The 20,522-nt window shown below is 39.3% G+C and overlaps 4 non-coding genes across 4 annotated transcripts; all 4 read right to left on the reverse strand.

Moving 5' to 3' along the window:
* Positions 1-5,446: 5,446 nt before the first annotated feature.
* trnal-uaa (transfer RNA leucine (anticodon UAA)) lies at positions 5,447-5,529 on the reverse strand. The gene has a single exon. It is a non-coding gene; the product is annotated as a tRNA-Leu (tRNA).
* A 206-nt stretch (positions 5,530-5,735) lies between these two features.
* trnal-uaa (transfer RNA leucine (anticodon UAA)) lies at positions 5,736-5,818 on the reverse strand. The gene has a single exon. It is a non-coding gene; the product is annotated as a tRNA-Leu (tRNA).
* A 529-nt stretch (positions 5,819-6,347) lies between these two features.
* Positions 6,348-6,430, reverse strand: trnal-uaa (transfer RNA leucine (anticodon UAA)). The gene has a single exon. It is a non-coding gene; the product is annotated as a tRNA-Leu (tRNA).
* Positions 6,431-6,636: 206 nt separating this feature from the next.
* trnal-uaa (transfer RNA leucine (anticodon UAA)) lies at positions 6,637-6,719 on the reverse strand. Its single transcript has one exon. It is a non-coding gene; the product is annotated as a tRNA-Leu (tRNA).
* Positions 6,720-20,522: the final 13,803 nt, after the last annotated feature.

Below are 20,522 nucleotides of genomic sequence, written 5' to 3' on the forward strand. Positions count from 1 at the left end.
ACAAACCATTGGCCATGGACATTAAGTTGGGACCTTAAGTTGTAATGGGGGGGGGGGATTTCGATCCAGTCAAATGCTGTCAATCCCAATCTCTCAATCTAATGGGTTCCACCAGGTATTCCAAGAAGACTTGGCCGTATCTGTCTTGTCAAGCACTTGGCATTTGGTAGCTGTTTCTGTTCCTCATGTCAAGCTGTGTTTGTTCTGAACATTACTGCTGTCCTATTATACTGTTCTACTCATCCATGTAGACAGTCCATGTGGCTGTAATCTTTCTTATCCAGCTATTAAGATGCAAGTGTCAAAATGGCCATACCTGTGTGCATGTGTGTGATCCACAAGGTAAAAAAAACAAAAAAAAGATTCGTTTTCTTCAGTTGATCTGCTAACATCCAACAGAGGGCAGCAGACACCAGTGAATCTGAGTCTGATAACACAACGTTGGAAGTAAAGATCTAGTAAAGGTCTTTAAAGCTTGTTGCTATAATTCACAGTTGTTAGAATTGGTGAGCTTCCAGTTTCATAGTTTCAGATGAAAGATTGTGACCCCACATAAATGGACACATTGAAAATGAATTGCATGCCCTGTTTCACTGATTCATATAACAACCTTCCTGTAATTTAGGTTCCCTGAAACAGAGGTTTGAGACTTTTATGTGATTCCCTCCCACAGGTCTCTTAGAATGAGGTCATGAGTGTGAACTCTGACAAGCATGTGGTCTTGACATGTATATCAGGGGATAACCTATGAGTACACACTCTGCAAGTGTGTGCGTGGCGCGTGCGCCGAACATCCCCTGTGGGGGAATATATCTCTGATTACTGTAGCAGATGTGTGGTGAGAAAGAGACAGAGGGATAAAACAAGGAAAATAAAGATGTGCAGATGGCAATGAGAGGAATATTCCTGCCAGTCAGACCCTGCTGAACTGTAATTTTGGCAGAGATCGACAAGTTATCAAGAGAGGGTTGGATGAGTGAAATGAGGGGTGAAAGAAGAAGATTTATTGGGAAAAATAAACTCATGAAAAAAAGAAAGAAGAATGGTAAAACTAACAGAGAGGATTTTCCTGGTTTGGATGAAGCAAGTGAAAAGATACTGTAGAAAAGGGGACAGACGAAGACGAAATGAATAGACTAGAAATGAGGGCAGGAAAGTACAGACCGGCAAAGAAGAAAGGAGAGTTTTTTGCACATGCTGCTCAGCTGTGTAAACTGGAGAGAGGCAGGGTCTCGGATTCCCTGGGAAAAAAGGCCTGATATTTATAGGAGACTGGCAGCCCATATGACTCTCTCTCTCTCTCTCTCTCTCTCTCACACACACACACACACACACACACACACTTACTAATATTATTATTATTATTACTGAACACTCAAAAATGGAAAATGGCAGGAACCTGAGATGCCTGGAGAGGTGTGTATATGTGTGCGCATATGTGTTTTCATGAGAAAAGGCATGTCTGTGAGTGTATACGTACAAGATGGATTGAGAGATTAATGAGTGTCACAGTGGAAAAAAAAGAGAGGATAGACAGAAGAGAAAAGGAGAACTTTGGCATGGCTGTAAGACGTGTAATGCGATCTACAGAATAATGTTAGGAGAGAAAGAGTAAAGAGACAGAGATAGAGGGCGTAAACACACGCATTCAAACATGAACACGTATTCCAGCACGAGATTATATGATTCCTGCAAGTATGGTGCAAACATGTCGAAACAGCACACACACACACACGGACACTTGTCAAAAAAGAAGAAGAGAAAACTCCACCACTAGCTAACAGGTGGGCAGGGCATGTTGTATCAGTAAAACTTATTTAATCTCATCTGTCAGTATATGTTTTGTTAACAGAAACTCATGACTGTGATTTTTAATACTGAAACCTCTCTTTCTCTGTGTTTGTGTGTCTGTCTGTCTGTCTTGGTTTTCCTCTCATTTTTCTTACCAATTCTGTCCCGAGGGTGGCAGTACTGCACACTGCTGTTATCCTTCATTCATTCATTCATTTTCTACCGCTTATCCGAACTACCTCGGGTCACGGGGAGCCTGTGCCTATCTCAGGCATCATCGGGCATCAAGGCAGGATACACCCTGGACGGAGTGCCAACCCATCACAGGGCACACACACACACTCTCATTCACTCACGCAATCACACACTACGGACAATTTTCCAGAGATGCCAACCAACCTACCATGCATGTCTTTGGACCGGGGGAGGAAACCGGAGTACCCGGAGGAAACCCCCGAGGCACGGAGAGAACATGCAAACTCCACACACACACAGAGGCAGAGGCGGGAATCAAACCCAGACCCTGGAGGTGTGAGTCGAATGTGCTAGCCACTAAGCCCCCACTGTTATCCTTCTCTTCTTTAATTAAAAATGACAACATGCATGGTGAATATCCGTTCTGGAAATCTTATAATAGCTATCTCACTTGTTAACATCTACTAAACAATTCCTCATTCGTCACAAGTTGGCAGAAGTGGGATTTTGGAATTAATATCATGATTTGCAATCATGAGGCAACATTGATGAAAGGTATCCATAACATTGAAACAGTGGCCAAATCTAACAATATATATCACAGCAAACACATTTTAGTTTTAGATAGTGGCCATACAAGTCCCTGTGAAAGTCATTACTACAGTAAGGACAGTACACAGATCAGCCATGAAATTAAAGCCACCTGCCTAATATTGTCCGCCTTGTGCATGAACAGCTCTGACTCGTCGAGACATGGACTCTACAAGACCTCAGAAGGTGTGCTGCGCTATCTGGCACCAAAACATTAGCAGAAGATCCTTTAAGTCCTGTTAGTTGTGAGGTGAAATCTCCATGGATCTGATTTGTTTGTCCAGCACATCCCACAGATGCTGGATCAGTTTGAGATCTGGGGTATTAGGAAGCCAACTCAATACTTACAACACTTTGGAATGATCCGCAAACCATTCCTGAACAATTTTTTTTTACGGTGCACAGGGAGCATTACTCTGTTTAAAGAGTTCACTGACATTAGACAATGGTGTTACCATGAAGGGATATCCTTTGTCTGCAACAAATTTAAGGTAGTTGGTGCATATATCCAATATCCACATGTATGCCAGGACCCAAGGTTTCTCGGCAGAACATTGCCCAGTGTGTTACATTGTGTCTACTGCCTTGCCTACTTCCCATAGTGCATCCTGATGCCATCTTTTCCACAGGAAAGTGATACACACACACACACACCCATAAACATGATTCATCAGACCACTTTCTTCTATTGTGACTCCTTTCGGTTATAGCCAGCTTTAAGATTTTCGAAAAAATTGTATTACAGTAGCTCTTCTATGGGATCTGTCCATGTGTGCTAACCTTTGCTCGCAGTGTGCATCAATGACCTTGTGCACCCATGAGCCATGTCCTTCTTTGGACCACTTTTTAGTACTAATACTATTCACTGCATACCAGGAACACCCCACAGGACCAGCTGTTTTGGAGATGCTCTGACCCCTATGCCAGATGCTACTGATGGCTAGATGCGCTTGAAGCCATCACAATTTGGCCCTTGACATAGTCTCAGTTCATTGCATGTTAATTTGCTGCCTAATAAATCCAATCCTTTGACAGGTACCATTATAATAAGAAAATCAATGTTATTTATGTCCGTCACCTGTCAGTGGTTTTAATGTTATGGCTGTATAGAACAACTGTCAGAGCTGTTGTTATATAGACATTAATATAGACAATAGCTTTTGACCAATCAGACTCAACAGCATGATAATATAATCATTAATCTACTTCATGTCAGGCTGGATCACAGCCCATTTCAAATGTTTTCTGTTCCAAGCTAGTCCACATGGATTCCAGGTTCTGAATTCAAGATGTTTTGTTTTCAGCTATTACTTCACTGTGTTTGGTAAATGATTGGATCTGGATTGTCTGCTAAAAGACCAATAGGGGGAAAAAAAAACATCATCAAATAATTTTATTCAAATAGTCTGATATATTCACGCCATATCTCCCATCCATCCTCCCATCCTGAGCAGAAGGGAGGAATGAAGAAAGAGAGGAGTTTGTTTTTGAAGGAAAAAAAGAAAAAAGGTACATGACCTACCACTGAGTTAGAAATCCCTCATGAGTGGTGTTGATAAATCACTCAGAGTAGGCCTCGGGCTTTAACTGCAGAGAAACTGAGAGACAGAGGGATAAAGGGATAAAGAATAGAGGTGTGGTGCAGAAAGACAGAATTTCATCTGTTTTGGGGGTCATATGAGGAAAAGAGGTCAAAGTTCAGATTGTAGCCCAGCTCTGAGGTTGATTACATGTGTGGTAAAGTGTTTATCACTAACAGAGCAGTGGTTTTAAATAATATTACAAGGGGAATGAAACAAGTTAAAATAAGATCAACATGCACATTTTAATCTGTTGACAAATTCTGTAATGGGTTCTGTTCAAATTATCTTGAAGCTTTCCTTTTGCATTTGTGAGACAGCCTGGGAAAACCTGTCAGATATTGCCTAAATTCCGGCTAAACAGTCAATAATGCAGAAAACATACTGTTACATCTCTACTCTAACAAAACAAATATATATTCAAAAAAACAGATAAATGTTTTTTTGTTCTGCAAAGCTAATGTTGGTTAGATAAGAAGTCAAATGAAACAAATCAAAGTCTAGCTTTTTATGAATAGCTTTTCCCAGGTAAAGGAGTAGATCTGGAGGGTCCGTGGGCATTGAGTGTTTGGTGAACTGGGATGTCTGGATGCTGTTGGTTTACCACTCTCACAAGACGCTCAGGTTTGCAGACTGTGGAGTGGTAGGACGCTTTACATCCCAGGAAGCCTTCGTGTCTGCCACGCCTTCTGGCTCTAGCCTTTTAGTTATGTTGTCATAGCTAGTCTTGCCGGAGTCCCTGTCTGCATTCTGCACATAATTTACATTGTCCATAACCTGATCACAGTCATGCCTAACAATTGTTCTCTCTCTCCTTCGAGCTATATATGCCACTCCGGAGCTCCAATATGGCTGTTCCTGTATTCTGTGTAATTCCTGGTGGATTCTATTCAGATACACCATAATTCAGCTAAAGCTAACACCAGGAGTGGGGTTTGAACTCACAAAGACATTTGTCTATGAGATCTTAAGCCCAGTGCCTTAACCACTTAAATACAAAGGTGTACTCAGAAGGTAATAACTACCTCAGCTTATGCTTTAGACACTACATTAGGAAGTTCTCTTGGGTTCCCTTTAAGGAATAGCTGGTTTGAATTTGTTTAATAGAGTTCAAATTAATAAAGTTTGCTTCCAAGCTGGTGTTTCTAAAATGATACTTTCTTCAGAACACACACCCACCTGACACAGTAACTCCAGAGCTACTGCTAGGGTCTACTTCAAGCTGTTACTTTCTTTTATGCAATTCCTGAAAGTTTCCATTTGTTCAACTAGACTTCATCTAAAGCTCTTACCAGGAGTGGGGCTTGAACCCACGAGGACATCTGTCCATTGGATCTTAAGTCCAACGCCTTAACCACTCGGCCATCCTGGTGAGCTGCTCTGAATGTTCTCACAAGAGACTTTCTTTAGAACAAGTTCTACCTGCCACAGTAAATTCTGAGATTTACAGAATCACTAGAGTACATTAGGTACTTTGAGAATTTCCTTAAAAGAATGGTTGTTCCTGGCCTTGAATAGTTTCTGTGCAATTCCTTATGGTTTCTATTACCAGCTACACCAGAATTCAGCTAAAGCTCTTACCAGGAGTGGGGCTTGAACCCACGAGGACATCTGTCCATTGGATCTTAAGTCCAACGCCTTAACCACTCGGCCATCCTGGTGAGCTGCTCTGCGCCTTCTCACAAGAGACTTTTTCAGAACAATTTCTACCTGCCACAGTAAATTCTGTGCTTTACAAAAGCACATTAGGTACATTGAGATTTTCAATGACTTTCTTCAGAACAAGTTCTACCTGCCACAGTAAATTCTATGCTTTACAAAGTACATTAGGTTCTTTGAGATTTTCCCTTGAAGAATGGCTGTTCCTAGCCTTGAATGGTTTCTATTACCAGCTACACCAGAATTCATCTAAAGCTCTTACCAGGAGTGGGGCTTGAACCCACAAGGACATTCGCCCATTGTATCTTAAGTCCAAAGCTTAACCACTCGGCCATCCTGGTGAGCTGCGCTGAATCTTCTCACAAGAGACTTTCTTCAGAACAATTTCTACCTGTAATTTTCCAATTTCACAGTAAATTCTACGCTTTACAGAAGCACATTAAGTACTTTGAGATTTTCCCTCGAAGAATGGCTGTTCCTAGCCTTGAATGGTTTCTATTACCAGCTACACCTTAATTCATCTAAAGCTCTTACCAGGAGTGGGGCTTGAACCCACGAGGACATCTGTCCATTGGATCTTAAGTCCAACGCCTTAACCACTCGGCCATCCTGGTGAACTGCGTTAAATATCCTCACAAAAGACTTTCTTCAGAACAAGTTCTACCTGCCACAGTAAATTCTGCACTTTACAGAATCACTAGAGTACATTAGGTTCTTTGAGAATTTCCTTCAAAGAATGGCTGTTCCTGGCCTTGAATGGTTTCTGTGAAATTCCTTATGGTTTCTATTACCAGCTACACCAGAGTTCAGCTAAAGCTCTTACCAGGAGTGGGGCTTGAACCCACGAGGACATCTGTCCATTGGATCTTAAGTCCAACGCCTTAACCACTCGGCCATCCTGGTACTTCAAACAGCCACCTACTCCAGAGTTCATGGTCTCTTACGGAGCAACTTCCTCAATCCCGATGTTCTACCGCTGGCTAGAGTCTCGTTGCCCGGTTGTCACCTTGCCAGGGATTGACCTGTATTGTCAGCCAGTGTCTCATGGGATTGTTGTGGATGAAGCCGCCAGAGACTGTCATGCCTTCTTTTGAACAATGTTGTGTCAAGCAGCTATATGGTGTGGTCTTTATCAGCACTCAGGTCTGCACTTTTGCGATGACCCATTGGTTCCTCAGGAGCTCTCGGTGGCACTATTATAAACTGTTGTAGGAAGGACATTATTTACATTTACACTATTTACTGTAGAGTGTCACCCAAATGAGGATGGGTTCGTTTCTGAGTCTGGTTCCTCTCAACGTTTCTTCCTCATATCATCTTAGGGAGATTTTCCTTGCCGCCATCGCCTCCGGCTTGCTCATTAGGGATAGGGATAGGGATAGATGTATAGTATTTACAATTTTAATCTATAATAAGTTATCTTTTTTTTAATTAATTTTAAAGCTTCAATTGTATATATTGACATTTATTTTATTCTTATTTTTTCTTCTTCTCATTATCATTATATATGTATTTCCTTTTCTTTCTCTTCTCTTTCCATACTTCTGTAAAGCTGCTTTGAGACAATGGGAAATTGTTAAAAGTGCTATACAAATGAATTGAATTGAAATTCAGCTTTAATTGCTAGCTTGCTGGCATAGTGAGTTTTGATTAGATGCCATAGAAATAGAGTCAAAATCACTTCAGTTCGTTCTTGCTGACACTATAGAAATGGCAGCAAACAAATTCCAAATTAGTGACAAAAAATGAGTCACTAATGCTTTTTCATGCATAAATTTGAGTTGAGAAGATGAGGGAAGTTGGAAAACTAGAAAAAAACACAAATAAAAAGGGTTTCCTCATGATTCTCCAGTTTCCACCCTTAACCATGCACTTTAAATTACTCCTAGGTATAAATTAGGTATATGTGTGTATATTGTGCCTTGTGAGATAGGAAATAAGCATGTCATCCAGGATGTATATTTACCTTACATTGAGCGTACACAAGGAAGGAAAAGCTGAACTTCTCTGCAAGTCACAAAAGCTGCTGATTAGTTAATAATAGTATAAAGGAATCCCAAACCTGATGGGACATCATGATTGACAGTCTCTCTCTCACCCCCCTCTGTGTTTGTGTGTGTGTGTAGGAGTGTGAATGGGAAATTTTAATGGCCATACTGGCATTTACTGTACCTACCATTCCTTTGCAAACTAGTATGCACTCATACCCTCGTAAAACACACAATCACATTTTCTCATAAACACATTAAGTAACCACTACCACCAGAACACGAGGGAAAATACCACCGAGAAATTCTTACCCCTCCCTTTTTTATACCTTCTATACACTAATACCCCTGTCTTTCTCTCTTTTTTCATACAAACCCACAAGATTCCTGTAAAGGAATGAAGGCATTGCATTACTTGTCTCTCTTTTCAAGTTAATCTCCATATTTGCTGTCAGCTTTTTGCCTGTAATTGCACCTTGTTCTTATTTATTCTCCTTTTCCTTTTTTGTTGACTCTACACCCCAAACACCCCCCCCCCCCCCTCCATTCCTCCCTCTTTTGCTCATTCACTACCTGATGTTATGGCCCAGTGCCTTGTGAGTCACAACTCTGGTAAAACCATCAGAGAGAGAGAGAGAGAGAGAGAGAGAGAGAGAGAGAGAGAGAGAGAGAGAGAGAGAGAGAGAGAGGTAAAGTAAAGAGTAGAAAGAGAAAAGGTGCAGAGTTCACATTCACATTTGGGGTCCAAGTAATTTGTGTGTGCATGTCACTATCATTTAGGTTTTAAGTACAGAAGCACAGGCACATGCTCGCACATACGAATGCATGCATACCATCCAAATAGCATTAAAGTTCAGCATATATGACCCTCCCCTTTACTCCCCTTCTGTTGCCACTGGATACTACACAAACAATCCCTACTGGGCAATGCTAAGAGCCAGACGAGGATGTGGGTCATTCTTTCTCTTTCTTTCTTCCTCCCTTTCTTATTCTCTCTGTCTCTGTCTCTCACTTTCTCATTGCCTCTCTCTTCCACTTTCTGTTATTCTCACTCACTCACTCACTCACTCACTCACTCACTCACTCACTCACTCACTCACTCACTCACTCACTCACTCTTTATTGTCCCTGTGCGTAAGCATTCTTCACATCAAGTGCATAAATCTGAACACTCTGAGCAAAGGTATGCACATTCTGCACATGTTTTTATCTTGGATTTTGTTTGTTATTAAGTTATTTCATAAAGCCATAAGGAAACTATGGCAATCCAGTAACTATTTTTGTTGTATGTGTTTGTCTGTTTTAAATGCAGAGTAAATATAATCTCTTCTTTATACAATATATTAGCTCATCACTTATTAACCTATAACCAATCAGGTACCAGACCTTGCCAATTGTTAGCTTTGTCCTTGTGAAAACCATCCCTTATCCCTCCTAATACTTATTATCAGTGTAAACTTTACCAACACCTAGCATCATACAACTTATTACCATTTCTAAGGATTTTCCTTACTAAAACCATTTCTTATGACCCTACTACTTATTATGACTTAAAAGCATTATCATTCCAAAAACCATCCCTTAACATACCACTTATAACCACTTTCTAGGAATATTCTTACCAAAATGATCAAAACCTTACCAAAGCAATGTCAGTATAACCTATTCCAAGCCAGCCCTTATAAACCTGGCTGTTGCAAACCCAATCTACATCAAGACACACTGGTGCACATTCACTCATTTGCTGTTTTTTACACCACATTCCAATACACATTTCCAGGAACTCTCTTTGTTTACAATCCTTTGTTTTGCACATTGTACTGTATAATATACAGTATGTACACTTGTCAGCACTATGTTGTATATCTGTCCTGTAGTGTCTTGCATCGTCTTTTGTCTTTCACTGTTTGCACTACGTTACACTTGATGCACTTTATGCAGCAACGACAACTTACTTAAGTCATTAGCTCTGTACTTATTTATGTAGCTGCATGTTTTTTTTTTTAGCACCATGGTCCGGGAGAAATGTTGTTTCATTTCACTGTGTACTGCGTCAGCTATATATGATTGAGATGACAATAAACAAGCTTCCTGACTTAACAGTCCTTAACAACTTAACCCTTACTGGGCTACATTGTACCAGCCAATGTTTACTTCCATAATTCATACCACCCATAGCACCCTGTTCAAACCTAATTTTCACAACTCATCCTAATACAATTCAGGACAATCCCAATGTTCAATACATCTTAATCTACCCACTTTGTCCTAACAATAGTCACACTACTTAACTTTCATCAGTAGTATCCCACAGATGCAGGACTATTCAGTTGTTTGAGATATTTTCATATCCTCAATGTCCCCTGTTTTCTACACAATTGTGCAGAACACACTGAGCATCTGTTATTAGTTATCTGACATAAGATAAAAAAGAGACTCTTTAATCTATTTTCAGTTCTATTGTCTGTGAGAACAAGCATGAGTTGAAAAGTAAGAATAGAAGAAGGAGAGAATATGAGAGAATATTTGTTATAAACTATTCACGAAAGCTCTAATACACCCACCAAGGAACAACACAAATCAAAAAAAAGATATAATGTACAATGTATAAGGTCAGTGCATGGATTAACAGCACTCTGAAATTGCGTGATGACATTAGTTTAGACCAGGGGTCGGCAACCCACGGCTCCGGAGCCGCAAGTGGCTCTTTCATCCCTCTGCTGCGGCTCCCTGTAGATTTGGAAAATAGATATTTTACTTAAATTTATTTTATTTTAGTTAGTTAGTTTTTAAAAAAATGAAATTCTAAGATTATGATGCTCAAAATATGCATCATAACTACCGACTTGCGAAATCCGACACACAGAAGCAGACGCATTTTTGGTTTGCTGCAGCCAGCAAGTTAAAATATTGATGTCATGAATACGAAAAGGACTCAATTAGACATTGAACATTTTATTTGAAAGTAACCTTCAACCCAGCATCTTTTTTGTTAAGGTTAGTTCAAACTGTTCAAAATATTTTTGTTTGCCTGCAGAAATAAAATTTAGTTTACTCGGTAGCCGTTCATTGATTTCATAAATGTAACACACTACAGTTTTTTCTATACTTTCCATAAAGGTAAAAAACGATATATGCAGTGTTATCTTCATTTTAGATGTCAAATGGGTTTTGTGGCTCCCTGTGTTTTTTTTTCTGTGGGAAACGGGTCCAAATGGCTCTTCGAATGTTTAAGGTTGCCGTCCCCTGGTTTAGACAATCACAAGATGAGATGGACCATTGATAATTCACATCTTTCTTCCATTTGAGCTTGATGGGACTAATCAAATTCTGTGACTAGCATAAATGTGAAATACATGAGCCTACCATTATTGGCTTTCATGTACATGCATTTCAAATCAAATGTCTCTACAATAGTAGAGGTAGCTTAAATCTCCGAAGAGCAATCATGCACAACACCAAATCAATGCATCCCGCGGCCAGTTCTCTCCCTTGCGTAGGAGACTTACTCTAGACCCAGGCTTTCCCAGAACTGAGGCCCGCACAGAATTCCAACTCAAACACATCAATAAGCAGTCACTCCACAATCTGGACTTAAACTGACAGCAAAAATCAACAGTTTTGGAGCTCTTCCACTACAGGGGAACAGTCACTGTGCATATTTCCCTTTTCACAGCATTGTTTCACAGCATACATACACACACACCGAGAGAGAGAGAGAGAGAGAGAGAGAGAGAGAGAGGGAGAGGGAAAGGGAGAGGGGAAGGGGGGAAGAAAGGTCAAAAAACAATTACAGTAAAAATGACTAACACTTCACAGACACTTTGAAGATGTATTTTTTCCTTCGTTCACTCTCTGTCTTCTTTTTACTCATAATTCCCTTTATTCTCAAAGTCCTTATAATTACAAACAAAAGCTCTGTATTCTCTCCAGCTGTACAGATGATAATAGGGAATTGTGATGAAAGCAAACACACATTAATGAGAGTGAAGATAGAGAATTAACACAATCCGGGCACACACACAGATTGAGGGTATGTGTGTGGTTGTGTAGTGCCGTCTTCCTTGACTTCAAAACTACTTGTTCAAACACAGCTGTGCTCAATTGCTGGCGAATCCAATCACAGAAATCGACATATAAACAATGAGAATCGATCATTCATAAACGAATAGATACTGAGTGGAAAAACACGTGCAATGAGTAACATACACAAACAGATCAGCATTTGCATATAGTGGCATTTTTCGAGGAAAATGGCTGTGTTAATCATAATTGTTTAGCGTGACACAGAGCACACGTCAGCGTAATTACACAAGTGGTAAATACTGTGTATTCCGGTCTGTGTAAGCACAAACCTCAGGCTCAGTAATGAATAATGGTTGTAATGGTTTTATTAGTTAGCATGGTAGAATGGTGATAATTGTAGTTATAAAAGCCTGATTTAAATTTGTACATGATGGAAAACACACATACACTCTCACACACAGAGTATTGAATGTCATCATCACCACTGACAGAGCCAAACAATAATCACACTCAGATCACCTACGTTCTTATGCCAAGTGATGATTACACACATAGCATGCATGTGAACGTGTTTGTATGTGCACGTGTGTTACACCCACATTACCTACCCACTTATGGTAAAAAATGCTTTAAAGAAAACCTTTTTACTTTTAGCAAGCAAGAATGAAGAGATTTCGATAACTATTCTATAGGAGAGAGTGTGTATTTTCATCTTTCTTGCCCCCCTCTCTTTCTTTCTCTCTTTAATTCTCTCATTCCTTCCCTCCATTTTCCATTTTTATATGCAGCTCCAGATGTTGAAGCAGTGAAATATTAAATTACAGAATTTGGCTTGTTTCTGCACTTTGGCTATATCAAAAACAACCCTGCCCTTTCTTCTTGCATATGTACACTCACTTGCACATTCTTTCTCTCTCTCTCTCTCTCTCTCTCTCTCTCGTATAGTCTGTGCTTAGCAGGGCCTGCAAATTTTGCACTAACTTCAGTCATAGCCTAATTCAGTGTGATAGGTGAGAACTCTCTCTCCTTGAGGCTCCAGATGTTTTCTGGCCAGCTGCTCCGAAGCATTACAAAAGATGTTAGCTTATCCATAAATTAGGTACTAGCCACATCACCAGATTGTTAATTCACTTTGAATTCCGTGTAACCAGGTGCAAAAACAAAAACAACGGGCCTAAAACACAACCCTGCAGGACCCTGAGGTGCTCACTTACCAGAGTCTCAAGGGAGATGACTCAAACTCTGAACATTCACACATACTCACAGCCTTAAAAAAAGATATAAATGCCAAGCCGTTGCTGTTAAAACGTGTTTCTCGCTCTGTATCCTGAAGTTAAAGTAGTGGTTAGTGAACAGAGTGTATGATGTTTCGGAAGTGATTATTTTTTCTTCTGTTTATGTATTCAGATCAAGGGAAGCATGGAGACATAAATACATATGCATGTACTATGAATGTTTACCTATGTGTCTGTGTGTGGCTCCCATGCACTGTGTGTGTGGGCAGGTTTGCTGCGTATACGCAATGAGTGTGTTAGCAATGGATATGTTTTGTGTATAAGTGTGTGTGTACCTCAGAGTGTGTGAGGACTTGCCTGCTCAGGGCATCGACTGAATTGTTTCCACATGTTTCTTAATTCAGAGTGCTGGGTGGGTAAGGGGAACATGAGTGTGTGTTTGAGTGGAAGGGGGGGTCAGGTTTCATTGCACCAAGCAATGCATTTGGGCCTCCGAATACAAAGTTAAAGTTCCCACGACTACCAGCACACACTCCCTGCGTGGACACAATGCATGGAAACATGGCAAAACACAGCTTGTGACCGAATCCGTGTATTCAGAATAACACTGTAAACAAGTGCCTCATGCCGTGCTGCTCTTACACCAATCACCCACACTTACCGGCACACTCACACTCCCCTGGCACAACTGTCCTCAGTGTCGTGGGGCTTACAGGCGTTTCACTGGCACAACACTTTGAAAGGAAAATATGAATGTGTCCACTAATCACTACCCCATTAGACTTGGTGAGTAGGGAAGAGATGGAGAGAAAGAGAAAGAAATTGTAGAAGGAGAGACAGGGGGAGAGAAAGAAAGTTGGGGGAAGGGACTATGTGATACAAGGAAAGAGAGAAATGTGAAATCTCCATGCTGTCATAAGTTCCCAACACCAAAAACAGTGTAAAATGGGAGCAAGTGCAAAAGAAGCTGAAGGACAGTAAAGTGAGTGTGGTTGAGAAAAAGAAAATACTAATAACCACTATATACGGTCAGGTTTAAGGGTCTAAATGACTTTGACAATGGCCTTATTGTGATGGCTAGACAACTGGGCCAGAGCATCTCTAAAACAGCAGATCTTATAGGGTGTTCCTGGAATGTATTAGCTAGTATCTATCAAAAGTGTTCCAATAAAAGATAATCAAGGCAGAGTGATGTGTGTATGGAGCAAAGCCTAGCCCTAGTCTGATCCCACAAAACCCAGAGTAGAGGTACTGTAGCAGTTGTAGTCAATTGCTGAAAGAGTTATTCTGGCTATGATAAAAAGGTGTCAGGACACACAGTGCAACTGCAGACCGCTCAGAGTGCCCATCCTGAGCCCTTTCCACCACCAGTTGGACTGGACCAAGAAGGAATGGAAGAAGGTGTTCTGGTCTGATGAATGAATGGACTATGGGAAGAAGGCATGTTGGTGGAGGCAATGTGATGTTCTGGGCAATGTTCTGCTTAGAAACTTTGAGTCCTGGCATTCATGTGGATTTTGCTTAAATGTATTACCTATATAAAATTCTGCTTAAATTTCTACACTGCTTAATGATAAAGATATTCCCATATAGCAGCGGTCTCTTTCAGCAAGAAACCATGACCTACAAAGTATTAGGCAGGGGGTTTCAATCTCATGGCTGATCAGTTTCTATGTTTGTTTAGCAATCATTCAAGGGGTATAAAATCATTTTCAAAACTCAAGATGTACAATAGAAAACCGTAAAGGCTATAATCAATGAATAGAGCACTTAATAGACATCACCAAAGAACAGGATTTCCCTTGAATAATTATAAAAGCTAAGTACAAAAATGTATTGTGGTCTGATGAGACCAGTTCAAAAAGTATATTTGGTATAGAAAAGGCACCTAACCAGAATCACAGGATACCCCCAGTGCAGCATGATGGTGGCAGCATCTGCTTTTCTTTAGCAAGAATTTAGGGTTTTATCATGGTGAAGGGAAAGATAAATAGCTACAAATAACAGTCAGTTTCAGTGCAAAACCTTCAGGAGTTTGCTGGTAATCTGAAGATGAAAAGGAATTTCTTTTTTGTCTTAATCAAAAAGTCATACAATATACTAAATCTCAATATAGGTTAGAGGTCAAATCCATTTCCTTCTTGCTGAAATACACTGAAGGGGTGTTGGCTCTGGCTTCCCACACACCAGCTTAATTCATTCCAAAATACAAGAGCACATCACCTTGACTCATCAGCTAGTAATGCTCATTTATTCTGTGGCAAAATAAAATCATACAACTAGGCATGCTCAAAACATAAGTGTCCATGGTATCTTGAGTCCAAATCCTGATGATGTTGCCAGGATTCCAAGAGAGCATAATACCCATGTTTACTACCTGTCAATCAGAGTGACACTAGCCAATCATGGGCATTTATATTCTCATATGTATGAGTAGTAGGTTAGAACTGCCCTCTGAGTCTGTTCAGCTGCTCTGTGACATAATATAAGCAGCAGCTCAGAAAAATGTGGTAGCTGTCTTCACATATTGCAGAGGAACCATGAGCTCAGTGGTTAAGTTGTTGGACAACTGATCAGAAGGTTGTAAATTTTAATCTCTGCACCATCAAGCTGCCACTGCTGAACCTCTGAGCAAGGCCCTCAATCCTCAATTGCTCTGTTGTACATATGAGATAAATATTACTCTGTATATAATAAAAGTCACTCTGGATAAGGGTGTCTGCCAACTGCAGTAAATGTGCTTGACCTTAACCTTCCCAATGGTTGAAAAAAAGAAAGAAGAATAGAAGACAATTTGGTGATTATTGTGCATTTAACATTTAATGACTGAACTACAACCTACCACAGTTCAAAAACAAATGAGTATACAGAGTAAAATGGATTGGTTATTATTGATATTGCTGCACCTCTAATCAACCAGAAATTTCAGCTTATAGGCTACTAGTAGGCTAGCAAATGCTAATTACAAATCAGTTTTGCTAGCTAGCTAGCTATCTAATCCCTGTGTGTTTATGTTAAAACATAGCTAGCTCACATTAAAGTAAATGCCAAAACAAATGAGTAATGCTAAAGAATATCCTTAAACAATGCTAGTTAGTTAACATTAGCAAGGAACCTTAAACAAAGCAATCTGTTTAATGTTAGAGAATATCTCCTCTAAGTTAGAGGAATATATATTAGAGGAATAATCGTAACCAACTACGTGGCATGAATCAGAGAGGACTTTGGCTGAATGTGCATTGTGATGATGTCACACCACATTTCTTGTCCCAAATCTGTGGAAAATCTGTGGTAATTTCAAAAATTGCAAGGTCCACCAAAAATATCAAAAAGCTTTTCTTGAGAAACTTTTTTTTAAATTTATCTCAGCCCATAGATGAGAATCAGGTCTTGCACACAAATTTCTTCTGTATGTCTGTTCTCTCTATAATGCCCCTTCCTCTTAACCAGTTTTTGCAATATATGGGATCTCATAATAAAAATAGTTCTGTACATCATACTGTATACACGGTCCTTAATTCCAATTATTTGCTCTTAATGGTGACAGGTAATTTTTTATCTAGCTCAATTTGGCATAAAAATGCGACTCTGGCAATACACTGATCCCCCTCCATTGAAAATGTTTGTAGAGCGATCACTGGACAGTATAATTCCCTCCCTGATAGGCCTGTATCGGCTCTTATTTGACCCATTTTTGACAATAATTACTATGGAAGTAATCAACGGAGCATCAGTCAAACATTTATATCTGTCAAATATTTTTAGGTTGTTGGTCACTCACAAGAGGTAAGTAGTGTTTCAACAAAATAAAAAAATATATTTTAAAAATATATAGTATAGTTGTTAGGGTTAACTGACTTGACATAATTTTTTTATTCTTTTGATGTGGATTCTTACACTGAAAGGTAAAAAAAATGTACACTGGACTAAAATAACAGCAATTCCCTAATACATTTGATTTAACTCTGTTGACATGAAGTGTTATATTTTGTTTTTACAATTTGAAGTGCAAAGATATAGTAAAATTAATCTTGTTCAGTATTTATTGCTAAATCTGCCAGATCACTTAAATGTAAAGACTTTAATTAATGTTTGTATATATGCACATTTAAATATACTTTATTAACCAGTACCAGTAATCTACTCCATACTGATTATATACAGGTTTGGATAAAAAATACATTAAATTGTATTTTGACACATAGAGCAAAATACTATATGTCAAATGTAAATCTAACAAAATGCATTCTGAAAGAAAACGAATTATTTTACACTTTGCAGGACATGAGATCATTAATGCCATTTCTCTTGGTAATGTTAGCATTCTGGTGGATAATAACTCTCACTTGGTATCCTCCAAAAACCACACTGAGCTATTTGTTACATGCAACATAATGCCATGTCTCCATTTCCTCCCTGTTGTGACCTGGCATTTGGAAAATATTCCCTGAAAGCAAGCATGTTTGGGCTGAATGACCAGGGAAGTCATGAAAGTCCTGCCAGTTGCATCCACAATGTGAACTAGTGCCAAATTCAGGCCAAGCAGCTGTTAATGGCACTATACGCTGTGTCAGTCAGCAGTCTCAGAGTGCATTTAGTTCACATTCTTAAAACGACATGATAAATTGTTGGTTGAGTTGTGGAAAAATGAATATGTGTAACTAAAATGTTTTACATTTATAAAAAAAATTCTTCATAATCTTGCTTCGGCTAACATCTTGCAAAGAATGTGTTGGGTAAAGAGCCAGTTTCACAAACAGGGTGATAAATATAGTCTGTCCAAAACCTCACAGCTAAGTGTGATTTCCTCACATTTTGAATGTCAGACTATAATCAAGTTGTTGAACTTGAATTTGATAATGAACCAGATGTAAGCCTAGACAATTTAGTTTGTAATCATATTCTGAGTGTCAACATGTCTGTGATACCTTCTGGGGGATAATCAGACTTTTAAATGCTATTTTAACTATATTAATAGATGAGATTATACAAAGATGAAACCTATAAGAGTTCAGGAATGTCTGTAGTTTCCGAACTATAAAAGTCAAAAGTTCACAATTTGAAGGGTTTTCCCAGGCCACCACACATATTAATAAACAAAAAAAATCTACCTTTAGTTAACACCGGCACAAAAGTTTTTATTTTGCTGGTTAATTGCATATTTTCTATTACTCAATGCTAGCTACTTCCTCTGTTGATCCATCTGGAAATCCTGCTAAGCTGTATGTTTACAAACCGATTAGGTCTATAGAAGCTGTTTACAAGAACACAGTTTCTCTCTAAGTTCCCAATATACTGTCAACAAACATGTCAGCCGGTGGTTTAACCTGGCATCAGATGAGAGACAGTCATAAAGCTCATTTTCCTCATTTATCACCAAACTCATGTTGTTATTAGATTATGGTTCAGGTAACAATGGCAGTATTGATGAATATTAGCATCAGTCTGCTTATAAGTGCTTGTAATTCTGTAGGATAAACTTTAAGTTTTAAATCTACATGATTTAATATTTGTCTGTTGAAAAAGATTGGCAAGGTAGAGAGTCAGTCCTAAGCTCAGGGAACCATGTCTTTGCAGCTGGGTTCTTTGGTTGTGACAGTGGTTGTGCATGGTGACCTGGTGTGTGTGTACAGTGTTCCTGAGATTGTCTCTGGATCCAGTGCAACCCTCGTCCTGATAAAGCGGTTACTGAATGTGCATAAATTATTCTTATTTTCTATATATTGTATAAGTGCAAAGTTACAGAACACCAAAAAAAGGATTGTAATAAAAAAACACATACGCTTTCTATAACCATCAAAAACAAGAACAAAATAATATTTTGTATATCAGACTCATGCATCAGATGTACTAAACATACTTGAAAGTGGGACTGCATGGTCTCTGTATTTGTGTTTGCAGAATGTAACCTTTGAGTGAAAGTGACAGAGTGCTGAGTCAATCTGTTTCACTTTCAGTCTGTTTAATACGATAGAACTTTATGGAATCTGTTTAAGTGACATTGTGCTTAAAAGGCAATTTTGAACCTTAAATGTATTTCAGAAATGTCAATGATCTCTGTAGCCTTTTTTTTTTTTTTTTACAGTTCATACTATTACTGATATTATATACAAACATTATAAATGTATGACTTTATATTTACTCAAGGCCTGCTTGCTGATTTTGTCATGGCTCTGAGAGGGTCTGCTCCACACATGGAACCTGATCATGACCCCTTCATATCACACACATACTGAGCACTCAAAATATCCAGATACATACGAAGGATGTACATGCACAACATGTTCTAGTTAGTCTTTCTTCATAGAGCGACAAATAAATATATGCACATGTGAGCATTTTAGGACTAAACCCCTGCAACACCATCCCTAAATGTTTTCCATCCATATGAGGAAAAAAGTAAGATGGCACTTACGGAGAGAATGAGAGAAGACCTGACTTTGCTGAAATTCTCCCTGCTTCCAATTTCTAGTTTTCCACCAGCCTCAGCTAAGGAGACTGAAAGAAAGACAGACACTGGCAGAGAGACAGAGAAAGAAAGAGTGTGTTTATATACAGTAGGGATATGGAACATTTAGCTTTGGACAGTCCTGATAATTGCAGGTTATTCCCTCTCCACCCCCCAGTATCTGACCCACAGCCAGAGCGAGACAAGTGCAGCTCTTTGCGGCTCGTCTGTGCTTGGCGTTGAGCTTTGGGGCGCTGTGGTGAGTAGCTCATGAAAAAAAAATTGTGGTGTTCAGTCTACACAAATTGCCCGGGACAGTCACGATTATCCTGTGGCCAACCAAAGCATTTCCTGGGTTAGCGTGTGTGACGCGTGCCGCTTTGCTGTGGTGGCATGGGGTGTCATTAGCTGCTTGTTTTACTGCTCCCCAAAACACGGCGTCAAGCCACATCCCGACTTCGGGCAATGCTGTGGCAGCATTACGGAACACAAAGGAAATATCTTTACAGCACCACTACATTGCTTTTCAGATTGGTTCAAGTGTTGCTATAGAAGGTGGATTTTTTAGAGCCTTTTGGAGTCATAGTTATGACTTTGTAAAAAAAATGCATATGTCGTAAAACATTTTGAGGCAGTCAGTTTACAAGTGCCTTAAGAACATTGTAAAAATGCTGTAAACATGTTGTAAATATTCTCCACTTGCATAGTGACCTTGTTAATGAAAAACATCTCTCTATAAGAGTGTAACCTACTCAGATATAAGAACTAAAATGGGAAAGGTGTGTTTTGTAATCAGGGTTTGTATGATTTCTCTGTGAGTTAAGGAGAAGGTAACATTTCTACAGGACGGTTTGTATTAGATACTAAACTAATCCAGAACTATGTGTACCCTGAGCTGGGTACATTTCCACTGCATACTGATTGTGAAAGAAGTTGCTATTTAGTAAGGTGAGCTTAGATATTAGTTTAACTTGCTGATCACGTTAAAGTTAATGGGAACTCCATTCCA

The sequence above is a fragment of the Tachysurus vachellii genome, chromosome 14 (genome assembly GCF_030014155.1).
Source record: "Tachysurus vachellii isolate PV-2020 chromosome 14, HZAU_Pvac_v1, whole genome shotgun sequence".
NCBI classification, from domain to species: Eukaryota; Metazoa; Chordata; class Actinopteri; order Siluriformes; family Bagridae; genus Tachysurus; species Tachysurus vachellii.